The 13,163-nt window shown below is 39.3% G+C and overlaps 1 protein-coding gene across 16 annotated transcripts in view; it reads left to right on the top strand.

Annotated features, from left to right (window-relative positions):
- Positions 1-13,163, top strand: part of DTNA (dystrobrevin alpha) — a 1,617,970-nt gene that overhangs the window by 420,206 nt on the left and 1,184,601 nt on the right. The window contains exon 1 of one of the 16 annotated variants that reach the window (XM_044066624.1): positions 2,077-2,099. The exons of the other annotated variants lie outside the window; for them this stretch is intronic. The gene's annotated coding sequence lies outside the window, so the exon portion shown is untranslated. Of the gene's footprint in view, positions 1-2,076; positions 2,100-13,163 lie in introns of those variants that run through there. 16 annotated transcript variants of the gene reach the window in all.

Here is a 13,163-nt window from a genome sequence, read left to right as displayed (position 1 = left end):
TGCATACAGATCACTAGCAATTTGGTCAGTTTTCATTGCCTATTTTATAAAGATATATACAAAATGTTTGTGCATATCTGTGCACTATGTATGTGCACCATATCTGTGTGTGTGGGTATGTGTGTGCAACACACACACACACACACATGAATTGTATGCATACATCCATACACAGATATATATCTTTGTGTTAATATATGTATTAGATATGATTGTGTGTAGCATCGACAGTTGAATGCTGGTGATCCATCTGCCAGAAGGCTAGCTGAAAATATAAATCAGGAAGATTTGGAGGCTTTTGATCTGAGTTTTTTTGGGCTTTACTGCATTACAGCCAAGTGAGTGACTGTCATACTACTGACGGCTTTATGGATAACTTTATCTGACTGGTGCAGTGCATTGGCTGTTCGACTGCACATACTTTACACAAGACAGGGTGAAAGAAAGTACCCTGTGATGCTGCCAGAATGACTTATGCATCTTTTGGGCAGATGCTGTATCATTCCATAGCAAACAGTTGAAAGTGTTATGTCAAATATCGTGCTAGCTTTTGCTGAACCTGGTTTATCTTGTTGAAGGTCATATTAGTAGAAAGTTCATAACAAAAGAAAAGATTTAACACTGTAATAAGTGTCACACTTACACACACACACACACACACACACACACACACACACACACGCATTCAGGTGAAATAATGCCAAAAAATGAAGATAACAGATCTTGCAGTAATGTACTCTAAACAGGTGAAAGGTTGCAATTTCCTCGAAAGCTACTCTTGGCTGAAACTGCATTCAGATTTTAGGACTGTTACCTGGTCAAATTTCATTTTCTGAAAAGGTCTTGGAATTGCTGTGTCTACTTAAAGTGGCCACACAGCTGAAACACCTAATCTTACCTACATCCACCACAGCTTTATCTGTACTGGTAGTGTTAGGATATGTAATGCAGGGAACTTTGTCTCCTGAATCTCCATGTATTTAATATGCTATCCTCAGCTGCAATTCTAAAGAATTTCAGAATAGGAGGAAACAGCAGTTGGCAAACCTCACAGTTTTGAATGAGAAAGGATTTTTGGTCAGTTTTTGTTAGGAAACACTTACTTAGGTAGTAGCCATTCAACAAGCTAGTCTACCCCTGAAAGTAACACACCGAGTAGTTTTTGTTTTAAAGATACAGTATGATGTAAATTAGAAAAATAAGCTTTGAATGCAGTTGAATGGAATGCATATTTTGTGTATGTCACATTAACTTTATTTTTCTTTTCCTTGTTATAGACCTTTTTATCTGCTAGTTTTTGGTAATACATTTGTTTGGATAGAGGATGCACTGAGCTCTGATATTTTAGCTTTTCTAAATAAATACATGTATCTATACTAGTATTAATACAAGTTTTTTTACTATTTCTTCTGACTTTTGTTTACTATAAAAGTATTCTGTGTACTTTTAGAAACAATACAAGGCTGATATAATGTATAGCTTCTAAATTAGTCTTCAGACATCGAGGACAAGCAAGACGTTTTCACATTTGGCAACAGAAAATGAAAATTTGCTGTGTTGTATCTCACAAAGTGAATATTCGTAGTGCACAAAGCATAATATTGTGATTTCATGGGACTTGTGAGGATATTTTAAAAGACTAGTATTAATGGGTAAGTTAAAGGGAATTCCAGTCCCTACATATTGGTTATGTTAACTTTTATTCATGACACAAGGTAGTAGTGGCCGAGGCACACATTCCTGTGGTGAAACAAGCCAGTGTGAAAATTATGTTTCTGCTGTGTCTGCTACTTTCTTTTAATCTACTGCAGTTCCAGACATGAAGGACAGCAGCTGGTTTACTGTCAGATAGTCTGCCATGAGGAATGCAGCTCTTTTATTTTAGAATCGAAGGCTGTAATAGATTTTTATGTTCTAACAGATGGTTTCACTGATGCTATGGCAACGAATCAGGTGACAAGGTGTATTGAATTGCCTTGCTAGAAACACAGGATGCAGCAAAAAGAGGAGAGCTTTCTGGTGAAGTTTTAGTTTTGTCCTGCAGCTTTTCTTCAGAGTAATATATAAGTTCAGAAGCAACTCCATGCAGAAGAACACAAGTAAGTAGCAAGAAGATATGGTGTATGTTAACAGGGACATTTCTTTTCCTGGCATATCATTCCTTAATTCCAGGGTCATGTATGAAGAGTAGTAGGAGGAGAGAAACTCACACAGGTGTTCTCTTTACCCACAGTAGCTCAAACCAGTACTGTTACTTGGAGTACTGGTCTGATTTTATTTAAAAGTCAGGCTTTCATTATTCCCAGGGTTTATTATAGATACTGGAGATGATATAACTTTATTGTCAGCATCAATATATGTAGTAGAAGAGGTGTATTATAATTATATGTTGACCTAAGAAAAATTTAGACATCTGGAGGAAGGCAAAGCTGGAACTTTTGTATTTTTTTCCTGTTAACTGTGTTAGCCATAGTTGTGTTTCTATATGCGGAATCGTTCTGCTGAGATTAATTTGTTTTACAAGCTCTTCAGCTTGCATAAAGTTTGCTTTTTCAGTGTGTTGCTTACTATCTGCTCTGGGTTAGGAATTCCCTTGGGAGAGCACTGTGTGCATTGTGGAGGTATTCCTTGATATTAACAGATTCATCACCCTTCTGTACCATTTCCAACTTGTACACATGCATGTCTTCCTGCGCTAATAATTCTAATGCATGCCAGATGGCAAAAGAGGTTTTGCCTTAACTTGGAAAGAACTTGTGCAATAGTTTGGAAGGATAGCAGGAATCCAGTCATATCTACAGAGATAATAGATAACACTCTTAAAAGTCTCTTTGGAAAGCTATGACCTTCTCAGTGTGTTTTGTGTTTGTTTCACAATTTAAACCAAACTGGGCTTTGTTTAACTGTAGTACCTCACAGGATGCACAGTAGCAAGTCCTGCCTAAACCCCGCCCACTGAGCAACAATCTATGACGTCTTAGTAAAACCAAAGGCAGCATGAATATTCATAGTCTATTCGTAGTTTACCCTTTTCCTCAATATAGTGCAATTTCAGAGTTGGTCTATTTAATTAGCGGGGGGATATGGGGGGTGCAGGTGGGCTAGCCCTTTCAAAATTGAAGGGAAAAAATAATATTTGCAGTTATAGTGCTATTTATTTCCTTCATGTTTGCAGGGGGGGCACACCCCCCCTGCACCTCCAGTGTGGGGAGCTGTGCCCCCATACATCCCCAAGTAAATATCCCAAGATTGTACTACATTGAAGAAAAGGTTAAAGTACGAATAAACAATCAGTATTCATGTTGCATCTACATGGATGTATGCTTCCCATATGATGACACACCCCTTCCACCTGGCAATCACTAACACCACGCCCACATCTGTGCAGAATCACCTGTGAGGTACTACAGTAAAACAAAGCCCCAAACTGAGAAGTTTTTATATTGTTTAATCCTGGTTTAACCCCTTGTGTAGCCCAAAACCAATCTTGAGGTTTGTTTGAGCATGCTGTCCCCTGAATTAAATTGTTTGTTTGTCTTTTCGGCTTTTCCCAGTTAGGGGTCACCATAGCAGAACTCCGGTCCGCTAATGATTGGCAGTAGATTTTGATGGTGCCGAGTTGCCAGCATAACGCCCAGCCTTCAGCGAAGGCACACCCATTCACGCATGTCTTTCGGAGGCCGCTCGACAGCGGGGAGGACATGCAGACTCCACACAGAAGGCACTCCAGCCGGGAATCGAACAGGAGAACCTCTTGCTGTGAGGCAACAATGCTACCGCTGTACCACCATGGTATACAGTGCCCTCTAAATTAAATAATAAACTAAATTTTACAAATAGAAGAGAAAGCAAATCAAAAACAAAGTCTTCCTCCTCTTCTGCAAAATGGATAACCCCTACTTTGAGTTATTGCCTCCCGTGGTCAAGCCCTCTGAGCAATAGTCTCCCACCATTAAAATGCTTATCTCCATGCCCTTTCAGTGTCTTTGGTATGCCTCAAATGTATTTCATAAAGAGTATGCTTTTTTTTTTTTAGGCCTCCTTCTACCATGACATCACATCACGATAGTCAGGTGACTAGTGTAGTGCTGACCGACTCACATCTTCTGCGCTAACATCCAATGACTGACAAACATATTCAGACTGTTCCTGCACTCAGCCACTAAGTTCCAAGAAATCTGACTAACCCTTCTTAAAAATAAAAGTGACTTCCACTGGGCATTACAGCTTGTGTACATAATCTAACTGGCTCATTGTGCACTTGTGGATTACAACTATATGTTTTATATTTTGTGGCCAAAATATGACCAGTGCAAACAGGCAGCAAACAAGGAAGTATTGGACTTTTGAGGAAATAGTTAAGCAGTTTACTGTAACCCTGATCATTTGTTGTAGCAAATGGCTAATCCACTGATAAAACACACCAGCCATGTATAGCTGCACAGATCTGATTACTGGCCTCTATTCTTAGGAAATCATTTTTTTTTCTCATGCCACTGTCATTCCATTTTAACAGTGTCTGCATTTTAGTTAACTGGTTACCTTGGATTTGGTGAATGAAACTGAATTAATGATTTAATAGTCAATAGCTATATGGATGCAGGTGTGGAGGAAAGGTATATTTCATTAAAAAAGCAGTGATCAGCATTTTCCTCAGAAAGTGCAGTAAAGACTGTTTATTGGAAAAAAACATTGTTTTCATGTAAAGCCAAATGTTTCTTATCAGTTAAGCATTTAAGCGTGACCAGCTAGCAGAATTGTTAATTAATTCATGCATATGCTGTGTAACTTAAGTTATTGATAATCTGTCTTCATGGTCTAGATGTTTTTTATGTAAGTAAGCAATAATCTATGATACGGTGAGTTTTTAATCTGTTCTTTAACATCTTGGGTGCAATGTGAAACTGAAGGGGAAGATGAGTGTCCTTAAGGCATCTGGGGTATTATTAAATTCTCAGTAAATGCATATTCTGGATTGGGATACTATTGTTTTAACATGCCTTGTAATTACAAGAAGGTAGGAGTATTACAAACAGCGCTTTTATTTTATTATGAACATAGGAGTATGTTTTTTCAGTTGCAAAAATATTGTGCAGCAATTTGAATATTATTCTCATAAACTAAATTCTCATGCAAATTTAATAATAATCCAGTTAATTATTTGCCATCTGGCTTGGTTGCTTGTATTATTTGTGATATGTAAGGTTTGTAAAGCTCTCAGATCTGCTATAATCATGCCTCAAATATGCAAATATGGTACTAAAAGAAGTATTAACAGTGGATCAAACATGTTCCATGGAAAATATTAATGTTCTGCATCATGTTTTTTTATGCACACAGACTTATATTACTGATCAGTAGTAAGCCATCACACAGTTTGCATACAGTCCATTACATCACGTAGAGCCAGATCATGGTCAAATGGGGCCCTAGACAGGGTAATGTATCCCCCCAGCCATTCCAATGTCCCATTACTTGGCTGTTTCTCGCAGTTACCATAAACACTCTTCATACCTGTCAGTGTCATACTGTTTTCTTCTTTACTTCTACAAAATTTACAGAAATTTGGATTTAATTTAAAACTTTTATTTCAACTGTTATGGCACAGACACTGACAGCCATTTGCTAAACAAAACAGTACAGCCTCACAGTGAAAGCGGACTTAGCATGAACAACAGTAAATATCTCTGCCCTTGAAACTCACATTCATTGAAACTACATTGAAACCCACATTCAAAGAAAATGCATCTGACCAGTGGTGGATTATGTCTGCCTTTGAGCTGTTTTCAAATCATGGGCTCCTTGCGCACCTTAGGGCCATGCATACATGCAAGTGTTCTTTGATTCACCTTCCTAATTGTATTAAATTATATTCTTGTGTAATACAGCACTGCTTTTTAAAATGTGTTTTAAATTTGTAGTTTTGAACATTTTCCAGTAACCTATGAAACAACGTAAGAACCAGTAATGACAGACCTACCCATTTCAGAACATTTCAACCATAAAAAGCTACTCAAACTTCAGTCTACCAATATCAGTCAGTACACACAATCTCTGCTGAAGTAAAAAATCATTTGAATAATTCCATGTTAAAGATATTTTTAACTAATGAAGAGGTTGCTGCTGGCAAACAACCTTACATTTTGGTGTTTTAGCTTCACATTTAGTGCCTGCTGCCCTTGAAGAATAAATTGCTTATATTACATTTAAAAAATGGTAATCTGGAAGTACTGCAATAGGGAATGGTTGGCAAACTAACAGCAGGTTCATAGTTACTATGCGTCTCATCCAGAGGAAGACATACTCAGGAGTGCAGACCCCCCCTCCCCTTAAAGTGCACCACCGTATCAGCAATTCATCTACATGGTATGGTATTAGAACCCACAGACTTCTGTAACAAACTAGTATGCTACCTGTTGTGTTACTAACACTGCTTTCAAATTCTGTAGCACAAACTCTGATAGCCATATGCTAAACAAAACTGTTGCCATTGAAAACAGACTTAGAATGAGCAACAGTAAATTTCTCTTCCCCCGAAGCTCACAATTCCTTGAAAATGTACCCTTGATGCAGTCTAGTAGTTGGTATGGAGATTTCAGGCTTTTGTTTCCTGTAGCCAAGGTACAACATTTGAGCTTGTGTGTCCATAAAGCCAAAATATATATTTTTAATTGTTTAATTAAACATTGTGGCAGCCCCCCAGCAAGAAGGCCTAGGCACCTGCCTAGGTTGCCTAGTGCTGGATCCAGTTTTGCATCACAGATTGATGTTTAATATGTTGCAGCTTGGTTTGACCACTGGTGCTTTTAACTTGCAGTCTCTACAGCAGACATGATTTAGGGATTTCTGTCTGGTATCCTGGCTGCATGCTGTGTAATAACTACAAGAATGGAACTGCCAGCAACACAAAATGGAGGAACAGATCTACTGAGTGACTGTATTTGGTCATCATCCTCGGAAATCCAGACTTCACATGACCAAGTAATTGAATGCACTTTTATATAGTTTTCAGTTTCTCTGTGATCCCAACATGAATCTAAAGAATTTAAAAGTTTCTGGTAGATTACATATGTAATAAATTTTTATTATTATTATTATTATTATTACAGAGACATGATTGAACTTCATGTGTCCTGTTTAGTTGTATAGTATATATATATATATATATATATATATATATATATATATATATATATATATATATATGTGTGTGTATATATATATATATATAATCTGAGTATGTATGGCCTGACTGGTTATGTCAGACATCTCCTGAAACTGGCATGCATAATTTGGGGGAGAGGATGTAAAAGATATGATGGACCTGGAGATGCTGGAAAAAAAGATGGAACCTTATCTTTATAAAGATCAGAAAAAAAGAATATCTCTACCCAAGTTATTGATTATTCCAAAGAAAAAAAGTTCTTCTCACATCCATTTTGTTATTACATCACACATGACCTTTGTGGGATAGGTTCTATTTCTACTGAAGTTCTGGCTGATTCAGAAGTGTGAGATTAAGCTGTCTCATGTACTAGCCTCAGGTCAGGTCAGGCATTAGGAAGTTATGTAGCCTAAAGGATATTTTATATTACTTTTATTTTCATTGGTCCATAGCTAAATGCATACTATTACAAGCCTTGCCAATAACTGAGGATCAGAATCAAACTCTGTACCTTGTATCTGTGAAGTAAAGACCTTAATCATTATGCCAACCCCAACCACAAAGACAACCATCTTTTTAATACACTAGTGGGAGAATGCCATAGGGGTTCTTTCAAATGTAGATGTGCTTATTGTAATCATGTTTAAGAAACTAATTCTATCAGTTTGGACACTAGAGAAAATTATATTTGATTAATGAGTGTATCACTTGTCACCCAGTGCTTCTTGAGTATGGTCATGTATGTAACTATGTTTCTATTTATGCGGGGCAAACAAAATGCTCTGTCAAACGGACGGTAGTACCAGACCTATCAACTTATTTTTTTCTGTGGGTGGAACAAAGGATCAAAAACAGGAAGAGTTTTTAAATACTACTGTAATTCACTAAAAATGTTTATAGAATTACTGGTTTTGCACCTACATGCATTGTGAACAATGAGAAGTGTGAATGTCTGTTTTGGCCATTTTAACCGAATGTAATCTTCAAGCGGTTTACTAGAAACTGAAACTAGTTTCTGAGGCATATGCATCAGGCAAAAACAAAGCTGTTTCTGCATCTGTTGCTGTTGTTTGTTAGCTGGCACTGTCAGTAATTACTGCCTAGTGCGAGACCCCATATTAACAGTGCTTAGGCACATAACAGTTGTTAAGCAGCTTTCCAGACACTGTTAATATCGAGCCTAGCAGTAGGGGGCACTTAAACTAGCTTGTCTTTTCGCAATATTGGAGCGTAGTCATGGTGCTCCATGCACTACACTAATTATTATTCTAAGTCTATAAAACTACTTTGTGACTCAAAACCTTGTTGAGTGCCTTTAAAGAGATTTTGAATATAAACACTGATGTAAAATAGAAGTGCTGTACTGCTGTTAGCATCACTATTTTCTTGTATGATGTTTGATTCTTTGCACTTATTGTAGCTATTTCTCTTTCGGGAAGTCATGCTGAACATAGAAAGCTTTGCAAATGTGCTGCAATGCATAACATTATGTTGTGGGAGTATACAAATGTAAAATGTTGCTGACCGAAGAAGACATATGATCAGTTGTGCCCACCTGTGGGATGCAGCTAGCCGCATATGTGGCTTTTTCTTTTCTGCCTCCCCGTCACCTTCTTCCATTTCCCTAGGGACGTCTGAATCCATTCCTACTTACCTCTTCCTCCTCTAGGTCCTGTATTGCCACAGTAAGACATAAGATTTGGAAATTTAGACTTTCTGTTCTGTATGGAGTAAATGTAAAATTATAAGGCTCTTTAATATGTTTGCACAGTTCTCTGTGGTTTGTGGGATTAGAAGCTGTATCAAAGGCAGGACAAGTCCTGCCAAATGGACTAGTCAATTGCACTTATGAGGGTAAAAATCAAATGTCTGTTTTGATGCTGCAGAACTACTAGTATCCTCTGCTTCATTTTCATACTGCCAGTATTTTTGAACTCTATTCTAATGCACATATCAGCCAGAAGACAGTAGAAATGGGCTGAGTGATATACATCTTGTGTGTTTCATAACACATACTATGAAAGGGCACCTGCATTAAAGATTTTCTCTAGCAGAGTGTAATAAATAACATTAGCAGGTTTATATCTTCTCAGATTTGAATTTTACTGATTTATAGTTATTGGTTAAAATGAGGGCAGATTTTACCTTCAAGGCAGGCAGTAGTTCCCTGTCTTTTCTTTAATGGCACATTATTGGTGATGTTTCTAACTGCTGAGAACACACATACAATGCTACTGTTTGCATTGGCCTCCTGTAATAAGATGTAGCAGTTAAATGAGTGTGTGTGTGTGTGTGTGTGTGTGTGTGTGTGTGTGTGTGTGTATGTATGTCTATTACATAGATGTCCTTCCTTTTCACTGTTACAGTATTCTTTGCTCATGGGATATCCTGCCAAGGATAGCCGAACATCCAACCAGTATGCCAAAGACATTGCACCTTCTGGGTACTGTACATCTGATGTATGTCCCACACGAAAGATGTAAGGTACATATGTGATGTACGAGTGCCTAATCGTCAGAACTTCTTTGCCACAAGTCCGCATGCTACCTTTGAATTCAGTCTGCAAGCCATTCACCAAGCTGGTCTACTGGGCCTTCTAAAGGTAAGTGGCCTGCTGAGGTCTCTTCCTTTCCTTTTTCTTCCTTTTACCTTAGTTTACACGTCATCGAGAAAAGGAAAATAACAGTGTGGGAGGCAGATTCCCATAAGAACAGACACAAACACTGCCTTCTTTGTTTAGGTACTACACATGACCATACACAGTGTGAGATTTGTCAACTATTCATCCCTAAGGCACTCTACAGTCATATGTTGTCTCTTTCCATTTATTTGAAGAAACACAGGTTGAATCTTTTGGCTGAGGGTACCATGGCTGAATCTGCCCACCCTGATGTTCAGCCACTGCTTAAAAAGAAAGCCAAACAGGAGTGTACTGATCCTGCTGCTGTCCAGTCTCCACTGGATCTCTCCTTCTGGTTGGATGAAGAACCATGGACCATCTGATGCCAGTGTCAGCTTCCTGTGCCACAACCCAGTATTTGGCCAACACAGAGTTGTCTGCTTGCATGTCCTGTGAAGCTCTGCCTACATCTGGTGCAAATGTGGAGGGGGTTTGGTGCTGATGTGTAGGGGGAACCACAATTGGTTATTCAGAAGGGCCTAGGGGGATTCCCCACATACTTGTTAGGAAGAGGTGTCTCGTACCCCATTGAATCTAGAGAGGGGTCTGAACCTTCTGCATTTGTTAAAGCTGGTGTTTCTTTGAAAAAGAAGCAGAAGACTAAGCATGTGGTCCCTGTGGCTATGGATCCCAACAAAGAATAGCAAGATTTTACTCAGGGGCTTTTCAGTGTCCTTATGGCTCTTAAGCCCCCTCAAGAATTATCTGCTTCTGCTTCTGTTCACTGGTTTTCCACTCCTTCCATACGTCCTATGGACACTGATTCATCTGATGAAAAGTTAGACTCTGGTGAGGAGTCGTTGGCTTATTCCTCTCAGATTCACTCTCCCCTTGCCTTGGGTTTGAGGAAGAGGATTAACATTCTCCTGACTCTCCTATGGAAGAATTCTCCTTTGGGCTACTGTAGTTAGTATAATGGAATACTTAAAGTGGGATTTTTCCCAAGTTTCTGAAATTAAAAAAGGTACTATGAACTCTTAAAAAATAACTTCTCCTCGGTCTTCTGTAGTACTTCTATTGCTGGACACTCTTGTATTTTTTCACTGCAGCTTCTCAAGTCCCTGATGCTCAAACTCCTGCTTTAAGAAGCCAGACATGTTCTATAAAGTTCCTGCAGCTCAAAAGTCTTTGTATAAAAACCCTTCCTCTGATCCTGGTGTTATTTCTGAAGCCAGTGATAAGTGATCAACCATCCAAGCTGCTGTCCGCTTCAAAGCTTTTACTTTCTGGTAAGGACAGCCTTACCTTGGACAGGTATGGTAAAACAGTATATACCTCTGTTACCTTAGCTTTCAGGGCTATTACTTACCAGACCCTTATGACCAGATATGTTTTGGCTGTTCTCTCCCGGCATGGGGCATTGTGACTCATATGCTTGATTTGGAGAGTAAGACTTCTGCCATTTTCCTTTTGAGCTCTGCTTCTCAGGTGGCTATTCATTCTATTGAATGTATTTATGATGCTGTTGGTGTCTTCTCTAGGGCATCTGCATATGTAATGATGAGCTATTCTTGGTTTTTGCCTCCTGTTTCTGCCTGCAGACACTATATCCAAATTATTAGACTCCCCCTTAGACAACTGGAATCACTTTGGCACTGCTTCTGCTGAATTAACACCCTTCACAATAAAGGTAAAGTTATGCAGGATTTGAAAAACATCTTTGTTGCCCCTGTTCCAAAATTTCAGAGAAATTACCCTTCTAAGCCTTGCTTTGTTCATTGGCAACATAGACAACCTAATAGGGGCAAGATACTTTCTAGGAGAGTTTTTTAAGACAAGCCTACCAAGGGTCAAAAGCCTTCTTCACCTGACAAATCTGCTTCAATTTGACATTCAGCCACTCCTATTTCTTAGCCAGATTCCACTGTCCCTCAGGTTGACTGATGTTCTCCGTGTTTCACTGTTGCAGTCATTACATTTGGGTAATCTGCTGGCAGGTTGCCCTCAGTCGGCCTGAATTCCAAAGTCTTGGGTCCTGCGTTGGTTGCTGTCTTCTCTTCCATGACGTCAGGTCGTCAGGGGTATAAAACATGCAGCCAATGCCATTTTCTTTAGTCTTTCTTGCCGCGCGGTGCCCGAAGCAGAAGCATTTCGCAAGTGCCGGTCGGCCGACAACTGAAATATTTGCATTTGAGTTTCAGAACCGAAGTCTTCAATAAAGCTAAGTACCCCATTGGGGAAACTATTTTCTTGCTTTTTACTGATGTCAGAAAAAGTTAATAATTGTATTACTTGTGGGAAGCAAATACTTCATAAGGATTTCCATTTATACTGTATTCCTTGCATAGGCCCTGATCACAACGTGCCTGGCTGTTGGTTTTGTGCTAGATTTAACCAACGCACTATTAAACGTCGGAATATTTTTGTATCTAAGTATTTTGGAAACAGATTTAACTACCCAGAGATGTCGTATAGCAATCCGACTACCGGAGTACATAAAAAAAGCAAAGAAAAGGGCAGAGAAAGGCAGTCGAGATCCAAAACCAACAATGAAGCTTCTCCTAAGCCAGTCGCCAGTTTGCCGGTACTCAGTGAGGCGCTTTCGCAGCCCCTGATACCCGCTACCTTTGAGTCATAGGCCTCTACCGACACCCATGTAGAGTCCAACATGCCGCAAGATACTCAAGGTACTGGACCAATGGATGTATCTCCCTCGGATGGGTCCAGAGCCACTGAGCAGGCACCGACTTCTGAGGGTGTATTCAGACCTCAACATTTTTATATCAAACCGACAAAAGCTGCAAAACCAAAGCAAAGACACCTTCTAAAACAAAAAAATGACGCCTGAGCCACATGCACAGGCCTCTATGCCTAAAACACAGATGATCAAAATGGCTGAAGACCTTATTACCTTGATCAGGGGTACCCATCCCCCTCCAGATAAGAGGCCTAGGCAAGACACTGACTATGAATCTTCAGATCAGGTTTCTATTTCTTCTGATTCCTCCTCTGATCAGGAATTATCTTTACCTCCCTATGAGGATTCTGATGCTGAGGAGTCTATTCCATCTGCATCTCCTCCTGAGGATTATTCATTTGGAGAAACCTCGCATACTTTGAGGGAGCATTTTCACTGGGAGAGTCAAGACTTCTCAGAATCAAAATAGAGGCTCAGGGATTTCCTCCTTCTCCCTCAGCACAAGCCTGTAGCCATTCCCCCTGTGTTAGACATTGTGGATGATGTTTTTTCAGAGTCAAGCCTGACCCCTGACTCTTTACCTCTGGCTCCCAGTAAACCTGATAGGTATTACAGGGTCCCTGACTCTCATACATTTTTATTTAGAAACCCTGCTGCTGATCCTGAAACTATTTCACAAG

The sequence above is a fragment of the Protopterus annectens genome, chromosome 3.part1, assembly GCF_019279795.1.
Source record: "Protopterus annectens isolate FY-2018-M chromosome 3.part1, PAN1.0, whole genome shotgun sequence".
NCBI classification, from domain to species: domain Eukaryota; kingdom Metazoa; phylum Chordata; order Ceratodontiformes; family Protopteridae; genus Protopterus; species Protopterus annectens.
The sequence above is the reverse complement of the archived record's forward strand: the minus strand, read 5'-3'. Positions and strand labels throughout refer to the sequence as shown.